We start from the raw sequence: 23,953 nt of genomic DNA on the forward strand, positions 1-23,953 counted from the left end.
CAACGAACAGATATTATTGGATTACTTCAGAACAGGGCCCTAAAAGTTATTTTATTAGAAGGGTGACACAAGTTAAAAAAAAAAAAAGAAATGTATACAAACAATACCCATGTCCTGTACATTGTAAGAATTGTTTGTACAAATGGGTATTTTAGCCCATATCAATGGAGAGTACATGTATCAAGATCGAGCCAGTTGAATATAAATTCTGCTGAACAGAGAAGTCTTTTAAGACATTGTTTACTGGTAATGAAAAATTCTTCCCCTTCCCCCCCCCCCCCAACTAGGCGCATGTCTGTATGTATTTGATGTATCTATTAGGCTCTGTGTAGCCAGGAGGGCATTGGCCACGGGCAGGATGGTTACCTGAGAAAATACTCAACTCCCACTTCTCACTGCTACTGTCTCATTTCCTTTTAAGTCTTTCCATCTCTCAGGTTTACCAAAAGTATGGGGTAGGGATATCTTAGAAGTTATAAATACTGAAAAAAATAAAGTAAAATTAGGGGGAAGCTAGGTGGTGCAGTGAATAGAGCACTGGCCCTAGACTCAGGAGGACCTAAGTTGGACCTAAGTTTAAATCCGGCCTCAGACACTTAACACTTACTAGCCATGTGACCTTGGGCAAGTCACTTAACCCCAATTGCCCTGCCTTCCCCCCCTCCAAAAAGAAAAAAAAAAGAAGTTATAAATATTGGAGAAACTATATCAATAATTGGTTTTCCAATCCTCAACCTGATATGAGTATAATATCTTCCCCCTTTTTAATTGTCTTCCCCTCTCTCATTCCCAAATCACACACATTGGCTCGGACGCAAATAATTTGAAATGGGCATACATGTTAATAGCAATTGATAATAACATAGGGTTACAAATGAGCATTTTAAGAAATAAGCTTCCACCAGCCATTACATCTACAGGTAGGGGTTGAACTGCTTTTCTTCAACTGTTCTATGGTTTGGAAGGGAAGCAAGAAATTTAAAGATTGGATAGATAAAGGGGAGCTAGGGGATTAAAAAACCCTCCAAAACCCCAAACCTCAAACCCCTGTGTGATACTTCATTACTCCAGTAAAGCAGGGAGAAACTAGGTGTAGTAAATTAGATTCTACTCTCACCAACCTGTAGCGCCAACACAATATTCATAGCACTGACAGTGACTATGAATATGCTGGTGGAATGCTGCAGTGCAAAATATAACAGACTCTCCATACATAAGACAGAAACAAAACATTTATTTAGACACCAGAAAGCCAAATCCCAACACCAAAAAAACTGAATTCATCACAGCAACAAAGAAATCTATACACAATAACATTGCAGAGAGTAACACCATCCCAAAGCCTTCCCATAAATACTCACAAACCTATCTGTCTCCTTGCCTGCATGCTCTCTCCTCCCTTCATTCTAATTGCTCTGCCTTCCAGCTTCCTCTCAGCTCTGCTGCACCCTTCCTGCTCCATTATTCAGCAAGTTCCTCCCACCACAGGCACCGTGTGATTACATTGGGCCTAATTTCCATTACCATTACATAACTCTGGTCTGATAGCCCTTTAGATTGAATTTCCTCTAGTTTCCCTGCATGTCCTATTATACCAAGGGTATAATATATACTTAACTCTTGCTTGCCTTTCCTTCTTTACATCATTGGAACAGTGTTTAGTCCCTTCTTCCCATCCTTCTTGGGAAGGAAAAGCAGGGAGGGCCAATGCAGTTTGCAGCTAGGGTATTGGGGATGCTAATGTCTCTGTGTCTCCATATTGTTTCTCTCTGTCTTGACTACTTGGAAAAAGGAAGTTCCTGCCAGGCCCAAAGTCTCCGGAAACTTAAATATAGCTTAATTTAAGCCTTCAAAAATGAAGTCAATTAGAAATGAGCTGAAATATCAAGAGTTCAAGAACAATTAAATCAGTAGGTTCATAGGATAATAGAATCAGAGATTTTGAGTAGGAAGGGGCCTCGAAGGCCAACAATTTATCCCTGCCCCTATGCAAATTGGGCTATTTTTTCTTCAAAAGCTCCTGACAGCATTCTTGAGACTTGATTGGCTCAGGGGACGAAAGCTAAGGCTGTTGTCTGACTTCCTGGTTGCCTGTGTATAAATAAACCACAAAGCTCTTCAGGTGCCCTCTGTTATGCTTGGCATGGTTGAAATGATGGACATCTCAGTAAGAGAGCTCTGTTCAGCAGAATCAACTCAAGACATCTTCAATGCTTATTATTTTTGTGGAATATCTTTTTTCTGCTATGGCTACGTTAATCTCCTTCTGTTAGTGATTTAATGACCTATCGGTGTCTCATTTTGTTTCAATATTGAACCTAAAGTATGAGGGGTCTGTGCAAAGTCAGGCCCAGAATAGAACTTAATCCAAAACCTTCATTTTGCAGATGAAGAAAGTGGACCTGTGGAGCTGATGCCCAACATCACATAAGTAGTATAAGAATCTGACATCTAGTTAAAATGTTTTTGAGTACAGTTTTACTGTTTGTAAAAAATTCAATAGAAGTGGTTAAAAAAAAAACTAATCACGTTGTTGCCTGTGATGAAAGCATGTTTTGTTTTCTTCATTTGTGTTGTTTTTAAGTCCTGAATTATGCTTTTTTTTACCCTTGGCTAGGGCCCATCTTTTTTTGGGAGCTTTGCCACCTATAATAGAAATAAAAACTTTAGAGGTCGACTATATAGAAAGCTATTTCTGCATAATGTGATGCGATAATGAACTATCTCAAGCCACAATGCAGAAATTCTGGGAAAATCCAATCCACAAGTGAGTTTACATATCCTCTACTTCACGAAAGGTTTAGAGTTTGTGGTCAGCATTGACGTGTCAGATACCTCAATGACTTGCTGGCCTTGGCAGCCTTTGAATAAGGATGCACTGTTCTTGAGTGAGCAGCCAGAGCTATTTACAGGTGTATAACACACACACACACACACACACACACACACACACAAATATATACAGAGTATAAAAAAACAGATTCCCTGTCCCCTGCTTTCTGGCTCTGCCTCAATCCCTACTTGCCATAGACAAGGAGCCTAAAGGACTTTTCTGCAAAGACAGGCTTTAGCTTGTTGGCTGCAGTGATCTGACATGAAAGCTTGCCTAATGCCCTGTTAAAATTACATGTTGGAAAAGGAAATGTGTGTTACCCATTTAGTTGAACCCTCTCCTTTTTTGGATAGGGTTCAAACCCAGAGGACAGACTTGAGAACGAGTTTACAGAGCAAATGATTGATTTCACAAGCTAGGAGAGCATTACCTGACGCTGGGAATTAATAGTTCCTTTGAGTAGAGATTGTTGATCATTTTTGAAGAAACCAAAAATCAACAGCTACTCTATTCTACTGACTAAAAAAAGAGGTTGAAAAAAAATAACGAGTGCTGCTGAGGGTTTTTTGTTTCTTGTTTTTCCTTTTTCTTTAACTGAGATACTTGCTTTCAGGAGCAGCAGAGTTTGGAAAATTGAATTGTGGGTTGAATTTTGTACCTTGAAGGTTTGGTTGTGAAGAACAAGTTTACTTTTTGTAATAAGAAACTGCCATAAAATGGGGAACTTCAATAAAGTTGGAACAATTCTTTTGGAAGATTTAATAATAATTTTTTTCTTTAAGGTACTGCAATAAGATGTGGGATCAAATAACGCTTTTAAAAATTTGATTTTTTTGATTGATTTTTGTCCAGTGCCCATTTGCTGGAGGCTTCTTTTTGTCAGGATCTTGCCTTTCAAAAAAATCTCAAGAGGATGATTTTCTCAGGGCACTGGAAATTCTTAGTGCAAGCCGCCTACGACAGGCTGCAGTGTGCTTTTTTACAGTGTGCTGTGTTCCACCTTCGATTTCTTGAATGCATATGATTTTTATTGATATGGAGGGTTTTTTTGATCATCAGATTCTTTGAAAAAAATAGAATGAATTACAGTATATTGAGGGAAATGATAGCTTATACATGTAAGCATACTAAGCTTTATTTTATTAAGAACAATAAATGGGCCATGGGCAACATAAAGCAAGTTGAGATTCAGCATTTCTCTAGTTAATTGGTCCCAATCTTGATTCTTTTTCCTTTCTAAAATTATTATTGGAATTATATATACACTTTGATTGCAGACTAATTTAACTGTGTGTATATTATTTGTTTACTTAATTTAATGTTATATGGATGCTTTTTCTTTTTAATTCACACTCATTTCTGTACATATTCTTACCTACCCCCTCTTCCTTATCTTTGGAATTGAACTTTCCCTTGTAATAATGATGATGATGATGATGATGATGATGATGTAGCAAGAAGAGAAGCTACATTTATACAAGCTTTAATTAAGTTTGTAAAATGCTTTACAAATATTATCTCATGTGGTCCTCACGACAGCCCTGGAAAGTAGGTTCTCTTATTCCCATTTTACAGGTGAGGAAACTTATCCCAGTGGACCTTCAGTGATTTGCTCAGGAGCATGTACTTAGTAAGAGTCTGAGGCAGGATATGAACTTGGGTCTTCCTGATTCCAGGCCTAGCCTTCTTCTATCCACAAGTAAAAGTTGATTAAGAAAACAAAACAAAACGTCTCTGATATTACAGTTACCTTATATGACGATCTAGATAATGAATTACTCTCCTAGTACCTTACTGCTTAGAGCAGGCAGGTATGTTTCATTATCTGTTGTTTTCTATTTAAATTGTGATCCATTTAATTCTTTTTAGTTCTCCTTTCGTTTACAATGTTGTGGTCAATATGTCTATTTTTTCTTCTTGTTCTGCATCAGTTTATAATTCTTCCTTTGTTTCTCTGAATTCCTCTATTCCTCATTTCATACTGCACAATAATATTTTAGCATATTCATATTCAGTTTGTTTAGGCACTTTCCAGGACTTTAATTTCTGAATTATATCTTAATTCACTATTAACCTTTACATTTTCTCCTAAGGACTGAAGGGGTTTGTATTTCTCAACTGAATTATTTTTTAGTTGTGGCATGTCCCTAGAATAATAATATTAGCTGATATTTATGTATGATGTCAGAGTCCTAGGAGTAATCCCTAGAGTCTATGACTTTTAATACTATTGTTCATGAGCCTGCATCTGGTGGAGTCCCTTCAATATGGATAAACTTTTCAGTCATAAACCAGTTGTTTCTGACTCTTGTGATTGCATTTTGGGTTTTCTTGGCAAAGATAATACAATGATTTGCCATTTTTTTCTCTAGCTCATTATACAAATGAGGAAACTGAGACAAAAAGGGTTAAGTGACTTGCCCAGGGTCACACAGCTGGTAAGTATGTGAGGCCAGATTTGCACAGTCATTGCCCTCTGGGAACTCACCTTGTCAGGCCAAGTAAGGAGTTTAGGAAGCAGCCCAAAGGATGTTTTACTATTATGATTTGAACTCAGGACGATGAGTCTTCCTGACTCCAGGTCTAGCACTCTATCCCACTGTGCTACTTAGCTACCTATTGGTTAACTAGCTGATATTATAGTTAATTTTTAATTACTAGGTTATTACTAGCTAATATTACAGAAAGGGATATTCGTTGAACAAAGGCAGAAATTACAAAAACAAACAAGGAACATATTCTCGCTTCTGCGTGCACTAAATCCTGGGTGATATTGGGCTCAAACTCAGAGAGCAAAGGTAGTTAGACACAGGTAAGTAAGCATGTGAGGCTGAGGAGTACCTGATGGCTGCTGGTTCTGGCAGCCCTTTTCTCTCCTTGTACAGTCCCCATCAGATTTGCTACTAGATGTGCAGTTGCCAGTGGGTGAATTGTTCCCTTTGTGCAGCTGGGCTAATTACTTGTAAGATGTCATGTCTCAGTGGATGGGTCAGTCCACTGTGGGACTGTGTCAAGCAGGTTGCTCCTCAGACTGTTTTCTTACTGGACTCAGCTATTGCTGTTATTAGCTCTGGTTGTCTTTGCTACTGACTCCAGTTGCCAAGGGAATTTTTGATCCTCCTCAGACCTTTCAAAGTTCAGAAGGTTATAATCTGGTCCATTCCATTGCTAGATACTCATTCATCTGAGATAAAAAAAGAGTAAAGAAATAGGAACCATGCCCTCAGAGACACACAAAAAGTGCCGGGAAAGAGAGGGAGAGAACTCCCATTAGAAATGTTTGCATGCACTCTCAGTTTGGGCTCAGCATCTACGGAGTCATTAGTCTTTTCAGCTTCTTAGCCGATAAGAAGACTTTTCATCACCATAGAGTAAGTCCCTTAGTCACACATGTCTGGAAACGGCTTCCCTAAAGTTCCACATTTTGAATTGGCATAGGTGGAGAATATTGCACATGCTTTGTATTACTCACCATGAATGGCCAGATCCATTTAATGCTCTAAGGATAGGGCCCCTCATTTGCCAATCAGCCATTCCGTATATGTGGTGTGTTAAGGTTTACCAAGCACTTTTTACAGATATTATCTCCTTCGGTCCTCATGGTAACCCTATTAGGTTCTACAGGCATTAGTCCCATTTTTGAATGTGGAAAGTGAAATTCAGAGAGGATTAGTGACTTGCTCTAGGTCATAAAACTTGTTCAGTTGTGTCTGACTCTTCATGAACCGATGGACCAATGCACTTCCACTGTCTCTAGCAAGTGTCAGAAACAGAATTTGAACCCTGGTTGCTTTTGATTCTCAGACTGATGGACTCTTTTTGCTTTACTGTGCTTCTGTAAGATTTCATAAGAAAGGGTCCATGTTTCTTACATCTATCCCTTTCTTCTAATTTCCAGTGTATCCATTCTAGATTTTTCCTATCATCTTATACCTACACTGCCATAACAGGCTATAACTAGTGTTTCTACTTCTAGGGTCTCCTCCTTAATTCTGTGCACTGCACCTAATTACTGTTCCTACAGACCCTCTGTGATTGTGTTCATGCTAGACTCAAAGACTTTCAGTGACTCCCTATTATTTACTGGATACAACCCAAGCTCCTCAGCTTAGTACTGAGGCTCTTTGACAGACTTTTAAAGCTTTATCTGTCATAACTTCCCTCTGTGTTCTAAAGGGAATCTGGATTAATTTCTTTTCCCAAAATGTGTATTACATTTTCCCTCCTCAGCTCATTTTACTTGTTTTCCTTCTGCCTGAAATACTGCCCCTCATCTCTCATCTTAGCTAATGGAAACCTCTCTCATTGTCTAAGGCCAGGCTCAAATGCTTCCTCCTCTATGATGGCTTCCTCCATTCATGACCCCAATAGGAACCAATCTCTTCTTCTTTTGTACTCTCACGGCATTCTATGTATGTATGTGTGTGTATATATGTATATATACATATATGTAATGCCTTATGACATTAAACACATGTGTATGTATATACACACATATCATCAATTTAGCTCTTTCCTATATATTATATACATGGCATGCATACATACAAACACGATATATACATCTGTAATATGCATAGTACGGTATTATATATGTACGTGTAATATAGTACAAAACTATATACAATGAATATTCCACATATACACATGTGTATGTATATACACACATAACAATATGAAATAAGCTCAATGATTTTAGAAAAACATGGAAAGGATTGCACAAAATAATAAAGACTGAAATGAGCAGAACTGTAGCAATATTGTTTTAAGAGTGACTTTGAGTGAATAAGTTATTTTGATTATTATAAATACCCAAATTAACTATAAAAGACATATGAAGAAAGAGGCTATCTGAATCCAGAGGAAGAACTGATACATAGAAGTATGTATAGAACAATTTTACATATAATGTATACATACATATAAAAAATATAGTTGTATCTAATGGTAGCTATCTCTAGGGTGGTGGGTGGAAAAAGAAGAAAAGCCAATTTACATGATAATTGTATTGTATATTTGAAAGGAATAGCAAGTTGTGCATAGTAGCTTTGCTGTTTCATGTGCAATCATTTTTTTATTGTACTATGTTATGGAAATGCTTCTTTTATTCCATAAATTAAAAAAAAGATAAAATGAGATAATATTGGTAAAGTGTTTAGCAAACCTTAAAGTGCTATGTAAATGCTAACTCTTGTTATGTACACCTATGTAAATCTTAAACATATTCATAAATTGAAATTGTTTTACATTATTTATTATTGGAATTGAGGAGAAAGAGCTTAATAAAGAGAAATCCTCTAGTGAAAAAAAAGGCTTGTTGATGAAATCAGACACTGTCAAACCTTCAGTGATTCACCCATACTCACTTTCAAAATCTTGCCTTTATGAAATGTAGTCAGTCAATCAAAATGTGTTTATTAAACGCCTGCTGTGAACTGAATGCTAAGTGCTGGGTATACAAGGAAAGGCAAAGGGTATCCCTGTCCTCAAGGAGTTCACTGATTAAAGGGGGAGAGAACATGCAAACAGCCATGTACAAACAAGACAGGTACAGGATAAACTGGACATAATTAACAGCGGGAAAGGCACTAGGGAGCATTAGGGAACACTGAGAAAGCCTTCTTGGGAAAGGGGAGATTTTACTGGGACACGAAGGAAGCCAGGGAAGCTGGGAGGTGGACATGGGCAGGGAGGGCATTCCAGGCATAACAAACAGCTGGTAAAATGCACGGCTTCTGGAGATGGAGTGTTTTGAGTGAGAAACAAGGAAGTCAATGTCACTGTGTCACAGAGCACGTAAGTAGAGGTGGGGAATAAGGGATGAAAAGTCTGGAAAGGGAGGGGGGCACACTATAAAGGGCTTTGAATGTAAAATCGGATTTTAGATTTGATCCTCAAGGTGATAGAGACTTGAGTCTATTAAATGGGGCTGGGGGTGACATGGTCAGAACTGATTGCTGTGATAGATAGATGGGAGAGGGAAGATAATTGAGACAGAGACACCAGCTAAGAAGCTTCTACAACAGTCCAGTCATGAGGTGATGTGGCATGCATGAAGGTAGTGGCAGGGTCAGAGCAGAGAAGGGGCAAATATAGGAAATGTCAGGAAGACAAAATTGACAGACCATGGCAATAAATTAGATATAACTAGTGAGAAGGGATGAGGAGTCACGGATATTGTTGTAAGCTGGGAGATTGGGAAGATGGTGTACCCATGACAGTGTCTGGGGAGTTATGATGGGCAGAAGGCTAAGAAGGGCGAGATGATATCACCTCATTTGAGCTCAGTACCCTGAGCTGGCCTCCTTTCCTTTTGCAAAATGCCAGTTCTTTCCTGACCAGTTCCCTTCTTCCCTCCAAAAAAGATATGGATCTTTTTGATGTGAGAATCAAAAGAAGCCCCACCACAAATATGAAGAACCCAGGGCAACCTTTACACAATGATGAGACGTTGGGCTAGGACTTTGGTCACAAGTGAGTATGCATGACTACTACTACCAAAGTCCTATCCCAATGTCTCATCGTGGTGTCGAGGTTACCCTGGATTCTTTATGTTTTTTGCTTAAAAAGAATCCTAAAATTTTAATTTTCTTACTTGTATGGAGGCCAAATGAAGCAAATATATACACATGGATAGAGATATTTGACATAGGATTGAGACTAATCATAAAGTACTTTCTGCCATGTTTTTTTGTGTCTGTCAATAAACGTGTAGCAGCAGTGGATAGCGTTCTGGGTCTGGGATCAAGAAGACTGAATACAAATTTGGCATCAGATGCTTATTTGCTGTGGGACTGTGGGCAATTCACTTCACCTCTGTTTGCCTCAGTTTCCTTATCTGAAAATGAGAATAATAATAGCACTACCCTCCAGGGTAATTACTGTAAGCCTCAAATGAAGTAATATTTGTAAAGCTCTTAGCATAGTGCCTGGTACATAGTAAATGCTATAGAAATGTTAGCTATTATTATTATTAATATGATATTATTTATCAAGTTCCTACTATGTGCCAGAAATTGTGCTAAGCACTGGAGATTCAAAGCAAGATAAAAGACAGTCCCCACTTTTGAGGAGCTCACAATCTAATGGGGGAAACAAAATGCAAATAACTATGTATAAAAAGACTATATGCAGGAAGCAATTAGCAGAAAGAAGACATCAACAATGAATTAGTATCCCAATTTTACCACATCCTTTCCAACATTTGTCACTTTCCTCATCTATCATTTTAGCCAATCTGATAGGTGTAAAATGTTATCTCAAGGTTGTTTTAATCTGAATTTCTCTAATCAATAATGATTTAGAGTATTTTTTATGACTATAAATTGCTTTGATCTCTTCGTTGGATACCTGCCTGTTCATATCCTTTGACCATTTATCAGTTGGGGAAATGATTTGTATTCTTATATATTTGACAAAGTTCTTTATATAGTTTAGATATGAAACCTTTGTCTGATAAACTATCTATAAACTCTCCCCCCACCCAATTTTCTGCTTTCCTTCTAACCTTGGCTATACTCTTGTAGAAGGTAGGATTTTAGCTGGGATCTAAAGGAAGGTGGTGAAGCCAGGAGGTAGTTATGAGGAGGGAGGACATTCTAGGCATGGGGAATAGCCATGCCCTAGATTCCCTGTGAATACTTCTGATGCCTTTGATACTCTTCTGTGTCCCTTACCCTTGATCATGAAGTCTGGGAATTGGGATACAGGGAGTCATGGAAGACCACAATTTCTAGGTTTCTAGTCCAGCTTACTGTCTGTTCCTAAACCTTTACTTATATCTTGCTTCCTCATTCCCACTACATTACTTCACCATGACAAACTCCTGACTATTATTACTAGCCCCAGTGTGAACCTGGTGATTGTTTCCAAACAAGCCCTTTGGTTTTCCCAGAAGGGGACCTAGTAAGCTGTCTGGGGAGCTCAGTGCTACAAGCAGAGCAGATAAACACTTACATTAAAGAACCAGCAGTAAAAGTCTTTGTGTAAACTTTGCCTCTGACGTGTAACAGAATGAAATTTGTCAACATGGCAAATTAGCAGAAGACTTTTAAAGGTGAATATACACTTATTTACTGCAGTGAAATATAAAAAAAAATCAGCAAAAATTCCGAAACTGAAAATACAGGGAACTGTGGTGATTGGCATCAAGCTGTATTGTTTTGTGATGTCTGCATTAGTTTCAGCTGTCATCCCAGTGGAATTTTGATATGATGATCAACACTGCTTTGGTGTTAGTGGGTTGGCAGTATTCCCAGCCTTTGTTGGTGATTTGCTCCTTCACATTTAGTAGTATTTGAAGGTGATGAAACTGCTCAAGAAGCCAGATGTGCCAACATTTCAGAGACTTTAACTCTAGCTGGGTAGATTTTGTTTTTTCTGGAGTTAGTTGCTACTTTGACATCCTCATCTGTCACTGAGTCTCCAAAAGGACTTTTGTACCACATTGATTAAGTTCCAAATGTTTTTGTTAATATTCATTCAACAAGATTTACGGAATACCTACTAGAATAAAACACGATAAGTACCCTTTGCTATCTTTGCTAATGAGGATCTGTTAGGGGAAATAAGGCAAGCACAAAAATGATGATAATACCAGGGACAATGTTAGAAATGTCATAGGGAGGTAAAAACAATGTGCTCAGAGAGGTCTGATGAGGGAGAGATGACTGGCAGAAGTGTTTGCTGATTGACTATTAGCAACCTTTGAATAATTGTGAAGTACAGGAGAGGGTCTTCAGGGTGGGAAATAGGCAAGTGTACTGACTTTCAAACAAACAGACAAAACCCCCAAAAAGGGACAAGGCAGAACCTTCAAAGTATGGGCCAATGAACTTAACTTCAATTCCTGGAAAAATTCGAAAACTTATTTTTTTTTTGAAAATAGTATTTTATTTTTTCTAATTTTATATATATAGATAATTTTCAACATTCATTTTTATAAGATTTTAAATTCTAAATTTTTTCTCCCCTTTCCCTCCCACTTCCCCACTTCCCACTTCCACAAACAATGTGATATAGATTATGTGTATGTGATTATGTTAAACATATTTCCACATTAGTAATGTTGTGAAAGAAGAAAGTTAGAAAAACTATCAGCATAATTGATCTTATCAATAACAAAATCAACAGAAATCATATAGTTATCTCAATATATGCAGAAAAAGTCTTTGAAAAAAATTCAATACCCATTTCTACTAAAAACACTAGAGAGCATAGAAATAAATGGAACTTGCCTTAAAATGATAAATAATATTTATCTAAAACCATAAACAAGCATTATCTATAATGGGGATAGGCTAGAAGCCTTCCCAGTACAATAAGAGGTGAAGCAAGGATGCCCATTATCACCTCTATTATTTAATATTATACTAGAAATGTTAGCTATAGCAATGAGAAGAAAAAGAAATTAAAGGGGGGGGGCAGCTAGGTGGCACAGTGAATAGAGCACCAGCCCTGGAGTCAGGAGGACCTGAGTTCAAATCTGGCCTCAGACACTTAACACAAAAACTAGCCTGTGACCTTGGGCAAGTCACTTAACCCCAACTGCCCTCCAAAAAGCAAAAATAAATAAATAAATAAAGGAATTAGAATAGAAAACAAAACTATTACTCTGCAGATGATATGATGTTATACTTAGAAAATCCTAGAGAATCAACTAAAAAATTACTTGAAATTAGCAAGGTTACAGGATACAAAATATACACATGTAAGTTATTAGCACTTCTATGTATTACCAACAAAGTCTAGCAGCAAGAGATTGAAAGAGAAATTCCTTTTAAAATAACTGGAGACAATATAAAATATTTTGGAGTGTCCCTGTCAAGAAAAACCTAGAAATTACATAAATACAACTATAAAACACTTTTCTCACAAATAAAGTGAGATCTAAACAACTGGAAAAAAATTAATTGCTTACATATAGGTCAAAACAATATAATAAACATGACAATTATCCCTACATTAGTCTATTTATTCAGTGCCACATCAATCAAACTATCAAAAATTATTTTGTGAGCTAATAACAAAATTCATCTGAAAGAACAAAAGCTCAAGGATATCAAGGAAATAAATGAAAAAAAAAGGCAAAAGAAGGTGGTCTATCCATACCAGATCTCAAACTGTATTATAAAGTGGTAATTATCAGAACAATCTGGTACTGGCTAAGAAATAGAGTGGTGGATCAGTGGAATAGTTTACGTACAAGTTCTATTATAATAAATAACCATAGTAACCTAGGATATGATAAACTCAAAGATCCAAGCTTTTGGAATGAAAACTCATTATTTGACAAACACTGCTGGGAAAGCAGGAAAACAGTATGGCAGAAACTAGGTAGATTAACATCTCATACCATATACCAAGATAACGTCAAAATGGGTACATGATTTACATATAAAGGGTACTAGCACAGGCAAATTAAGAGAGCATGGAATGGTTTATCTGTCAGATTTATGGATAAGGGAAGAATTTAGGACCGAGAAGATACAGAGAGTGTTACAAAATGTAAAAAAGATAATTCTGATTATATAATAATAATTATTATTATATAAAATTGAAAAATTTTGCACAAACAAAATCAATACAATTGAAATTACAAAGAAAGCAGAAAACTGGGGGGAAATTTGCAATAAGTATCTCTGATAAAGATATTGTTTTTCAAAAATATAAACATTCTCCAATTGATAAATGATCAGGTAACAGGTAATTTTCAAACAAAGATATCTATAGTCATATGAAAAAGCTATCTATAGTTGTATGAAAAAATGCTCTAAATCACTATTGATCAGAGAAATGCAAATTAAAACAATTCTGAGTTACCACTTCACACTTATCAAAGTAGCTAATATGAAAAAAAAGGAAAATGTTGGATGTTGGAGGGGATATGAGAAAACTGGGACACTAATGCACTATTGGTCTTGTGAACTGATCCAACCATTCTGGAGAACAATTTGGAATTATGCCCAAAAGGTTATAAAACTGTGCACACCCTTTGATACAGCAGTACCACTGCTAGTCTATATCCCAAAGACATCTAAAAAAGGGAAAAGGACCTATTTGTATAAAAATATTCCTAGTAGCTCTTTTGTGGTGGCTAAGAAGTGAAAATCAAAGGGATGTCCATCAATTGGGGAATGACCGAACAAACTGTACTATATGATTGTAATCGAATATTATTGTTCTATAAGGAATGACAAGCAGGATGATTTCAGAAAAACTATGAACTTATTCAAAATGAAGTGAACAGAACCAAGAGTACATTGTACACAGTAACAGCAATATTTTTCGATGAAAAATTGTAAATGACCTGGCTATGCTCAGCAATACAATGATCCAAGACAATCCCAAAGGAAAATGATGAAGCCTACAGCCTGCCTCCAGAGGAAGAACTGATAGTGATTAAATAAAGACTGAGGCATATAATTTTTCATTTTCTTTTATTTTTTCCTTCTTTTTTGCTTTTTTGAGGGGAGAAGGCAGGCAATTGGGGTTGTGACTTGCCCAATGTTACACGGCTAGTTAGTTTTAAGGGTCTGAGGCCAGATTTCATTTTTTTTTCTTTTGAGTATTCTTATACAAAATGTCTAATATGGAAATGTCATACATAATTGCACATGTGTAACTCATATCGGATTGCTTATATCTCAGGGAGGGGGGAAAGAAGAAAAGGAGGGATAGGATAGTTTAAGGGAACTTAAAACTTTACATAAAAGTGTTAAAAAAATTGGGGAAAAAAATAAAATGTCAACCCTGGAGAAGGATTGAAGCCTGCATTCTAGGTTACAAAGATAGACCTTGAGATAATGAATAAAGAAAAATTTCTCAAGTTAATCTAAAAAAAGAAGAATTAGAATGAAAAGGACAAACCATGAAAAAACCCCTTAAACTCCAAAACCAAAAACACAAAGTGAAAATAGTATACTTTGATCTGCATTCAGACTCCATAGTTCTTTTTCTGGATGTGGATAGCATTTTCCATCATGAGTCTTTTGGAATTGTTTTGGATCATTGTATTGCTGAGAAAAGCTATGTCTATCATAGTTTATCATAGTACAATGTTGCTGTTTTTTCACTGTGTACAATCTTAGAACTTATTTTTAAAAGGTTCATTTGTGAGCATTTAGAAAAGTAAGCAGTGATCACCTCGAACTAAAAAGGTTCATCAAAAATAGATCATGCCATATCAGTACCCTTTATTTGTTTCTTACTTTTTATAAAGTAAATTTTATTGATGTTTTCTATTTTCTCTTTACTTAAATTCTCTCTTTATCCCTCCTCCTTCCCCTCTCCTTGAGAGCCATCTCTTATAATAAAGAATTGCCATTTTGCTTTTGGTACAATTATTAGATTAGGAGATTGGAGAAATGTAATGGATATAGTATATATAATATATTATTTGATAAAATTTTTTGAGCTAAACTGGATGAAAAAAGAGGGGAGATAAAGCCTTGATAATAATATCATTAAGTGGATTGTGTATTGCTCAGTGATAGAACTCAAAGGGTAGTCATTAATGTCTACCTGGAGGGAGATCTCCAGTGGAATGAAGGCCTTTAGAACTCTGATCCACTTAATCCAGTGATCAATCAATCAAGACTTTGGAAAACCACTTCTTCGCAAAAAGAGGGAAAGGATCCATATGCACATGATAGTAGCACTTTGTAGCAAATAAGCAGCTATAAATACTTTTATACATATACAACCTTTTTCTTTTTCTTTTTGATCTCTTTGTGATACAAGCCTGGAAGTGGTATCCCATACCACTGACACCACTATGGTATCACCAAATATATGTACGTTTTACTAAATTTTGGAGCATAGTATCAAATTGCTTTCCAGAATGATTGTATCAATTCATGTCTTTACCAAGATGCATTAGGGTAGATATCCTCCCACAAGTATTATTTTACTTTTTGACATTTTTGTCAATCTGATGGGTATGAGGTTGGAACTTTAGAGTTGTTTGAATTTGAATTTCTCTTATTAATGATTTGGAGCATGCTTTTATGTAATTATGATTACTTATCTTCTTTTGGGAAATATCTGTTCATATCCATTAACCATTTATTTATTGGGGAAAAACTCATATTCCCCATTGTATCCTGTATATTTCATATAATTTATATATTTTTATCCTATTTCTCTCTATATTTTTTATATGAGATTTTTTTCAGAGGAATTTGCTGGAAATATTTTCCCCAGTTAATTATTTTCCTTCCAATATGAATGCATTGTTTTTGTTTGTGGGAAAAAGAAATTTGTATTTTAAAATTTGCATAATCTAAATTGGCCATTTAAAATTCTCTGATTCTCTCTATTTCATATTTGGTCAAGATCTCTTCCTTTATCCATAGTTGTGAAAAACTATCTCCACCCTATTCTTTAATTAGTTTATGGTATGTATGCATGTATGTATGTATATGTACACACACACATAGAGAGAGAGACAGAGAGAGAGAGACAGAGAGAGAGAGACAGAGACAGAGAGAGAGAGAGAGACAGAGAGACAGAGAGAGAGAGAGACACAGAGAGAGAGAGAGAGAGAGAGAGAGAGAGAGAGAGACAGAGAGAGAGAGAGAGAGAGAATCATATTCGTTTGGAGTTTGTTGTGGTATAAGATGAGGAATGTTTAATTCTCTAAGTCTAATTTCTGCCAGATTCTTTTCTATTTCTCTAGCAGTTTTTATTGAATATTGATTTAAAGTTTAATCTCATACTTAGATGCTATGTTCATGATTCTCTTGTATATGTAATCTCTGCCACTGATCACCTATTCCTTTTTTAAACCAGTATTAGTTCTGATAACTGCCATTTTATATTGGAATTTGATATTTTGTACTACTATGCCCCCTTTCCTTATTTCCCTTGTGATTCTTGACCTTTTTTCTCTAGAATTTCATTATTTTTTCTAGTTTTATAAAATAATAGTTTATTAGTGTGAATGTATGGCACTGAATAAGTAAATTAATTTAGATTGTATCATTATTTTTATTATGTTGGCACATGACCCAACCAAAAGCAATGGCTATCTCTCCATTTATTTTTGTCTCTTTTTATTTCTATAAAGAATGTTATATTTTAGTTATATTTGTCATATTTTTACATAGTTATATTTATAGCTATATTTTTACATAGTTCCTATGTGTGTCTTAGTATGTAGACTACTTGATACTTTATACATTCTATATTTATTAGAAAAAGTTTCCTTTTCTATCTCTTTCTACTAGGCTTTATTGGTAGTATACAGAATGGCTTATGATTTTGTTTTACATTTATAACTTTACTGAAGTTAGTAATTATTTCAGTTAATTTTGGTTGAATCTTTAGGATTCTCTAAATAAACCATTATCAATAAAAAGTGATAATTTTGTTTTGTGTGTGTATATATATGTATATATATATATATATATATTCATTCGTTCAATTCTTTTTTGTCCTCTTGTTATAGCTGAAATTTCTAGAACTTTAACCAGTAGTGATAGTGGACAACCTTGCTTTATTCCTGATATTATTTGAAAGACCGCTAATATTTTTCCAACGGAAATAATGCTAGTCTTTGTTTTATATAGTTATTGGTTATGTATTAAGGAGCAGTCCATTTATTAACTTTACTTTCCTGTGTTTTTTTTTCCTATCAGAAAATAGTATTATAATTTGTGAAAAACCTTTTCTGCATCATACAGAAGTTTTGTTGTTTTTCTTGTTACATATATATTCTTTTTACCATTTATAGGCTATATTGAACCAGGCAAGTATTCCTGGTATAAATTAAATTGGTCATAGTGTATAATAATTTTGATATGTTATTTTAGTCTCTTCATTAATATTTTATTATATTGTATAACACATATTATGCAGCTATATATTATATATATTATATTAATGATACATTATAATCATGTCATATATTATATTATATCAATAGTTATTTGAGATATTGGTCTGTAATCTTTCTTTGCTTCATCTCTCACTGGTTTAGTTAGAATTATCATATTTCTATCATAGAAAGATGTTATCTTTATTTTTTTAATACTTTGTATAATATTGGAGTTAACTGTTTTTTGAATGTTTTATAGAATTCGCTGGTAAAGTTACATGGTCCTTTAAAAAAAAAAAACTTCCTTTATCGCTTGTTCAATTTATTTTCTGAGATTGAATTGTTAAAAGTTTATATTTCTTTTTTAAAAAATCAGGTATTTTTATTTTGGAAAATATTGTTTCTTCTTTTTGGATTATTAGTTTTGTTAGCATATAATTGGGCAAAACAGTTTCTTCATCATTTGTTGTCATATTTTTGTTAGTGGATTTGATATTAAAATTGGATTTCCTTTTTTATCAGGCTAAGTGATGGCCAATCTATTTTAATATTATTTACAAAACAGTTCCTAGTTTTATTTACCAATCCAGTTTTTTTAATTTTTTTTCCCTCTTCTTCAGTCTTTAGAATTTCTATTTTTGTCTTTATTTGGGTTTTTTGATTTGTTGTTTTCTAGATTTTTTTTTTAGTTGCAAGCCCAATTCATTGATCTGGTATTTTTATTTTTTGCTGATAAAAGTGTTTAGAGCTACAAAATTTCCCCATGGACTCCTTTTCATATAATCCAAAAGTTTTGATATATTTTCGCATTGTTATTTTCTTTAATGACATTATCTATTGTTTTTATGACCCTAATTTTAGGATTAAATATTTAGCTTACAATTAATTTTGAATCCAAGAGTTTATCTATGCTTATCTTGGCTACAGACATCTTATGCTAGTTAGTTTGAAAAAATCATAGGGGAATTAAGAAGTATATTCCAAGGTCAAGTCCAGCTGAGGGCAAAAACAAAAGTGACCAGAGTTCATTGGGATAAAATTAATTCATTCTTTGTTTCTGAGGCTATTTCCCAGATAATTATTTGACCTTAGGTTTTCAGCGCTTCATGTGAACATACACTACTATGAAATGTACATCATGGGGCTCTATCAAAGAAACATCATAAGAGTTGTCTAAAGGATTAGTGAGTACTCATTCTCTCAGTTCACCAAATCCTTTGGATCTGCCCTGTAACTAAATGGGTAAGGGCACTTGGCAAGAAGAAAAAACAAAAATCTTCCCCTCCAGCTCAAAATATTTGTTAGAAATTCCTTCCTTTCACAAGAAAATGTATCTGCCAACCTTCCAAGGCTTTGTACCATTCTTGTTGTTCAGTTGTGTCAGTCGTGACTAACCTTCTGTGACCCCATTTTGGGGTATTCTTCATAAAGATACTGGAGTGGTTTGCATTTCCTTCTCTAGCTCGTTTTACAGATGAGAATGCTTAGACAAACAGGGTTAAGTGACTTGTGCAGGGCCATCCTTGGCCCTTGGATCATCCTACCCAGCTATAAATGTGCAGTGAGGTGTCTCAGTAGATAGAGCACTGGGCTTGGCATCAGGAAGACACATCTTCATGAGTTCAAATCCAGCTTCAGACACTTGCTAACTGTGAGACCCTGGGGAAGTCACTTAGCTCTATCTGTCTCAATTTCCTCATTTCTAAAATGAGCTGGGGAAGGAAATGGCAAGTCACTCTAGTATCTTTGCCAAGAAAACCCCAAATGGGGTCATGAAGAGTTGGACCCAGATGAAAAATAACTGCACAACAATACCCAGGTATAATCAATATTACTCTGACAGGAAAATAATGGAAAGCACACTGGTTTGAGACTTACCAGACCTGAGTTCCAGTCTGGTCTTTTTTCTTTAAGCCTCATGTAACTTTAGGCAAGTTGAGTAACTTTTCTTTACTCTCAATTTCCTTACTTATAAAAAGAAGGCAATTAAATTTTATGATCTCTTAGTGTCTTTAACCTCTAATTTTTTTGAAGGAATTATTTTCTTCAGTGAGCTTTTGGACTTCCTTTTCCATTTGGCCAATTCTACTTTTTAAGGCATTCTTCTCCTCATTGGCTTTTTGAACCTCCTTTGCCATTTGAGTTAGTCTATTAAGGTGTTATTTTGATTTTCTTGCATCATTCTCATTTTGCTTCCCAATTTTTCCTCTACTTCTCTTACTTGATTTTCAAAATCCTTTTTGAGTTCCTCCATGGCCTGAGACCAATTCATGTTCTTCTTGGAGGCTTTAGATGTAAGAGCTTTGACTTTGTTGTCTTCTTCTGATTGTATGTTTTGATCTGCTTTGTAACCAGAGAAAGATTCTGTAGTCTGATTTCTTTTCCTGTTTGCTCATTTTCCCAGCCAATTACTTGACTTTTGAACTTTTTGCCACAGTAGAACTCTGTTTCCAGAGTGGCATGTACTCTGTCTCAAATTTCTGTGGTTTTGTGCAGCTGTTGGGAGAGCTACTTCTAGGCACCTGCCTCAGAGCTGTGAGAAGGACTTTCTCTCCACAGCTCCACAAGCTCTGCCACTTCTCCTCACCCCAGGACCGCCCCCCAAGACTTTGACCCAGATCCAAGCAGGGCAAAGCAAGAGAATTCTGCCTCAGGGCCAGCAAAGAGTCCTGCAATTGCCCTTTGATCAATCACTTGGTCCCTCCACCATGTTTGGGCCTGGAGCTCTGGAAGCAGCTGATGCTACCTCTGTTGCCCTGGGGGCTGGGGCCTGACTGTGCCCTTCTCTCACTCAGTTCCAGTAGGGTTTCCCCACTGACCTTTTACTTTGTCTTTGGTATTTATGGGTTGAGAAGTCTGGAAACTGCCACAGCTGCCAATGATTCAGTCCCCTGAGGTCTGCTCTGTCCTGGTCTGTGCCAGCATGGCCCTCACGGGACTATGCTCAGCTCCTAGCCCTCTGTGATAGACCCTTCCTGTTGGCTTGCCAGGCTCACTTCAGCTGGAGATGTGTTTCTCTCTGTCATTTTGTGGGTTCTGTAGCTCTAAGATTTGCTTAGAGTAATTTTTTTTTACAGGTATTGAAGGTGATTGGGGGATGATCTCAAGGAAGTTCCTGCTTTTAGTCTGTCATCTTGGCTCTGCCTCTCTATTTAAAAAAATCATCCTTTTACTGTACAGTTAGATAAATGGGAGCAAGGCACTTTACTTTTCTAAGACTCAGTTTCCTGATCTATAAAATTAGCGTTGGGCCAGATGATAGAAGCTGAGGTCTCATTCTGTTCTCACATTCGGTGATGACTAAAGTAACACACTTTGCTGTACATATTGAAACTATTCATATTTAAAATGATGGACTATAATTCATCCACTTAAATGCATATTTAATCTAATTTGCTTCATACAAAACACATATTAAAACTGGGATACTAAATACATCACAATTACTCTCATTTTTCACCTTATACAATTATCACAAAGTATATTTTCATTGTAATTATCTGATTTTGGTAAAATTGTAATGAATCATTCAGGTAGACTAGTATGAAACTTAATTTGCCCTGATCTGCCTGAAACTTGGAGATACAAAAGCTGTGCATACTGATTGGAAGACCCATAAATTTTACCGTGTGTAATTATTTTAAACATGAAATACTTTGATAAATTTGCCTGTTAAATCATTTTACCTGTTGGATTTGAATTAAACATTATTTTGCACCCCCCAAACCCATGTTTAAGGCATGGGGAGCTAGGTGATTCAGTGGATAGAATGTTGGGTCTGGAGTGAGGAAGACCCAAGTTAAAATCTGGCCTGAGACATTTACTACCTGAATGACCCAGGGCAAATTACTAACCTCTGTCTCTGTTTCTTCAACTATAAAATGGATCTGAAAGGATTGTTGTGAGGCTGAAATGAGATAATATTTGTAAAGTGGGAATTCGTAAAGATAATATAAGCACAGTGCCTGGCACATACACATTCCTCTTCCTTTCCCCATTCCATGTCTCCTGGTTTATTTCTGAAGGGATGATATTCCAAATTAGGGGGTAGAGACTGGGCCTCTGATTTTATTGGTGTGGTTCCCTTCAATGGGGAGCTTCCTCTCCCAATACAGGTGAGCATCTTCTCTACAATTTAGAACCTTATGAGAGCTTCCTAGAACACTGAACTGAAGTGATGTGCAGCAAGGTGTCCCAGTGGATAGAGTGCCAGGCCTGCTGTCAAGAAGACCCGAGTTCAAATCTAGCTTCAGACTCTTACTAATTGTGCGACTCTGGATAAGTCACTTAACTGTTCACCTCAGTTTACTCATCTGTAAAATGAGATGGAGAAGATGGTAAATCACTCTAGCTTATTTGTCAAGAAAACCCCAAATGGTGTCATGAAGTTGTACAAAACTGTAACAATTGAAAAACAATTCCACAGTCAACATGTGTCAGAGACAGGATGTGAACTCAGGTCTTCGTGGCTTTGAGACCAACTGTCTTCCATTACACTGTGCTGCCTTTGTAGCCTAAATTGGCCTTTATCTATTTTCAAAAACCCTGAAATTGCCCATTAAATCTCTACAGAAAAGTGACCTCAGATATGACCAATTTCTTGATATGCTACTCTATGATGGTTGTTCAGTTGACTGAAAAACAACCATCATTTTATTCAGATTCTGACCTTGAAGACCGGGTTTCAGTCCCAATACATCTTATTTCCTGATTTCACTAGAACAGGAAATTAATGGATGAAGAAACTCCCTTGCTCTATGTAGGCTGACACTGTCTCTGTGACCTAGAGTCTTAGACCATTGCCTCGAGCATTGATGGGTTAAGTGACTTTTCTAGGGCTACATGTTTGGCATGTGTCATAGACCTGACCTCCAGAACAGAACTCTGCCTACCCTGGCATGTTTTCTCTCTGATTAGTTCCAAGGCTCTGAAAAAATAGAGCTCAGGAATAGCAACACTGTAAAAACCTTTCACAGTGAAGCCATTCCAATGACTTGATTTTACCACTGATCTGACTTGGGTCTCCATGGCTTTCCTTCATTTTTGATGGGAATACTACAGATATTTGGAGAGCATAACAGTAGGAAAAGCTATAGCATCTTTACCATGTTATTTTACTGAAAATACAATGAAATCTTTTCTTGAAAATGAATTTTCAAAAGAAGAAAGAAGATTAAATAGAAAAAACTCCCAAATATGAGTTTGGAAATACTTTCATCCTTTGTATAGGTTCAGTTGTCAGAATGGCACTTGGGCATGGCTCAATAACCCTTTCTATAGCAGGTCTGGCCAGTGTGCTTCTGGACCCTATCCCGGGAAGTACCATTTTCTGGTTTAGAGTCTCTTTTCTTTTCTTCCCCATTTTTCCCTGCAATAGCAAGGTGTTGGCAGCCTAAATGGGAAGAGAGGGGTATGTAAGTGGAAGCAAGTTGAAATTATAGTGAGGGAGAAGTGGCCTGTATAGGTCAGAGAAACAAGAGAGGCAAGGACAAAATGGTGGCTTCTTGGCAGATGGTTTCTTTCCGCCATTGTGTCTATAACTCTATTCCTTAGGAATGAGCTTGATGGAGCCAGATATAACCAAGCATCCCTGCTAGGTATAGTATACTAAATGGAAAAAGGCCCTGCTATAGGACATTGTCTTTTGAGTATATGCTCCATGTCGTATTGAAGATCAAAGACCCAGGCCCCAAATCTCAGCTCCAGACAAACCCAATTAGGTCTTCTCCAGAACTCTTGGATTTGGAGCAGCCTGTGACCTGTCTTGTCTGAGGTTGCCTGGCTCTAAGAGAACTGGCCTCTGTTTAGATATTTTCTGTGGCTCTTTCTTGGTTACTGAGCAATGTTTAAGTTTCTTTGGCTTGTCCCAAAAGCCATCTGCACTCTGCAGCTACCCTATCTTTGCAGTCATATCACTTCCCAAAATGTGATCCATGCTGCCACCAAGTTGGGCTATTTTGTCGTTTGAACACTACTTGTATTTTATATCTAGGATGACCTCCTTTCCCGTTACATATTTAATTCCTAACTACCTTTAGAACTCAATATCATGTATAATTTTTATTGTATCATGTTGTTGGCATATGTGTTGTACCCCTCTCCCACAAATACATAGTAAACTCCAAAAAGGCAAAAATCATGGCTTATCAACTTTGTATCTTTTTTAGAATTTCCCATTGTCTTCTGTGCACAGTAGGAGTTTAATAGATGTTTGTTGAATGGAATTGATGTCACTAAGGGGCAGTTAGGTGATTTCTTACCTTTCCTTTATTTATTTTAGGTTTTTTTTTTTTCCTACTATT

This window comes from Petaurus breviceps, unplaced genomic scaffold, assembly GCF_028583685.1.
Source record: "Petaurus breviceps papuanus isolate PSGF00001 unplaced genomic scaffold, PetGlider_PUasm1.0 90849, whole genome shotgun sequence".
Lineage (NCBI taxonomy): Eukaryota > Metazoa > Chordata > Mammalia > Diprotodontia > Petauridae > Petaurus > Petaurus breviceps.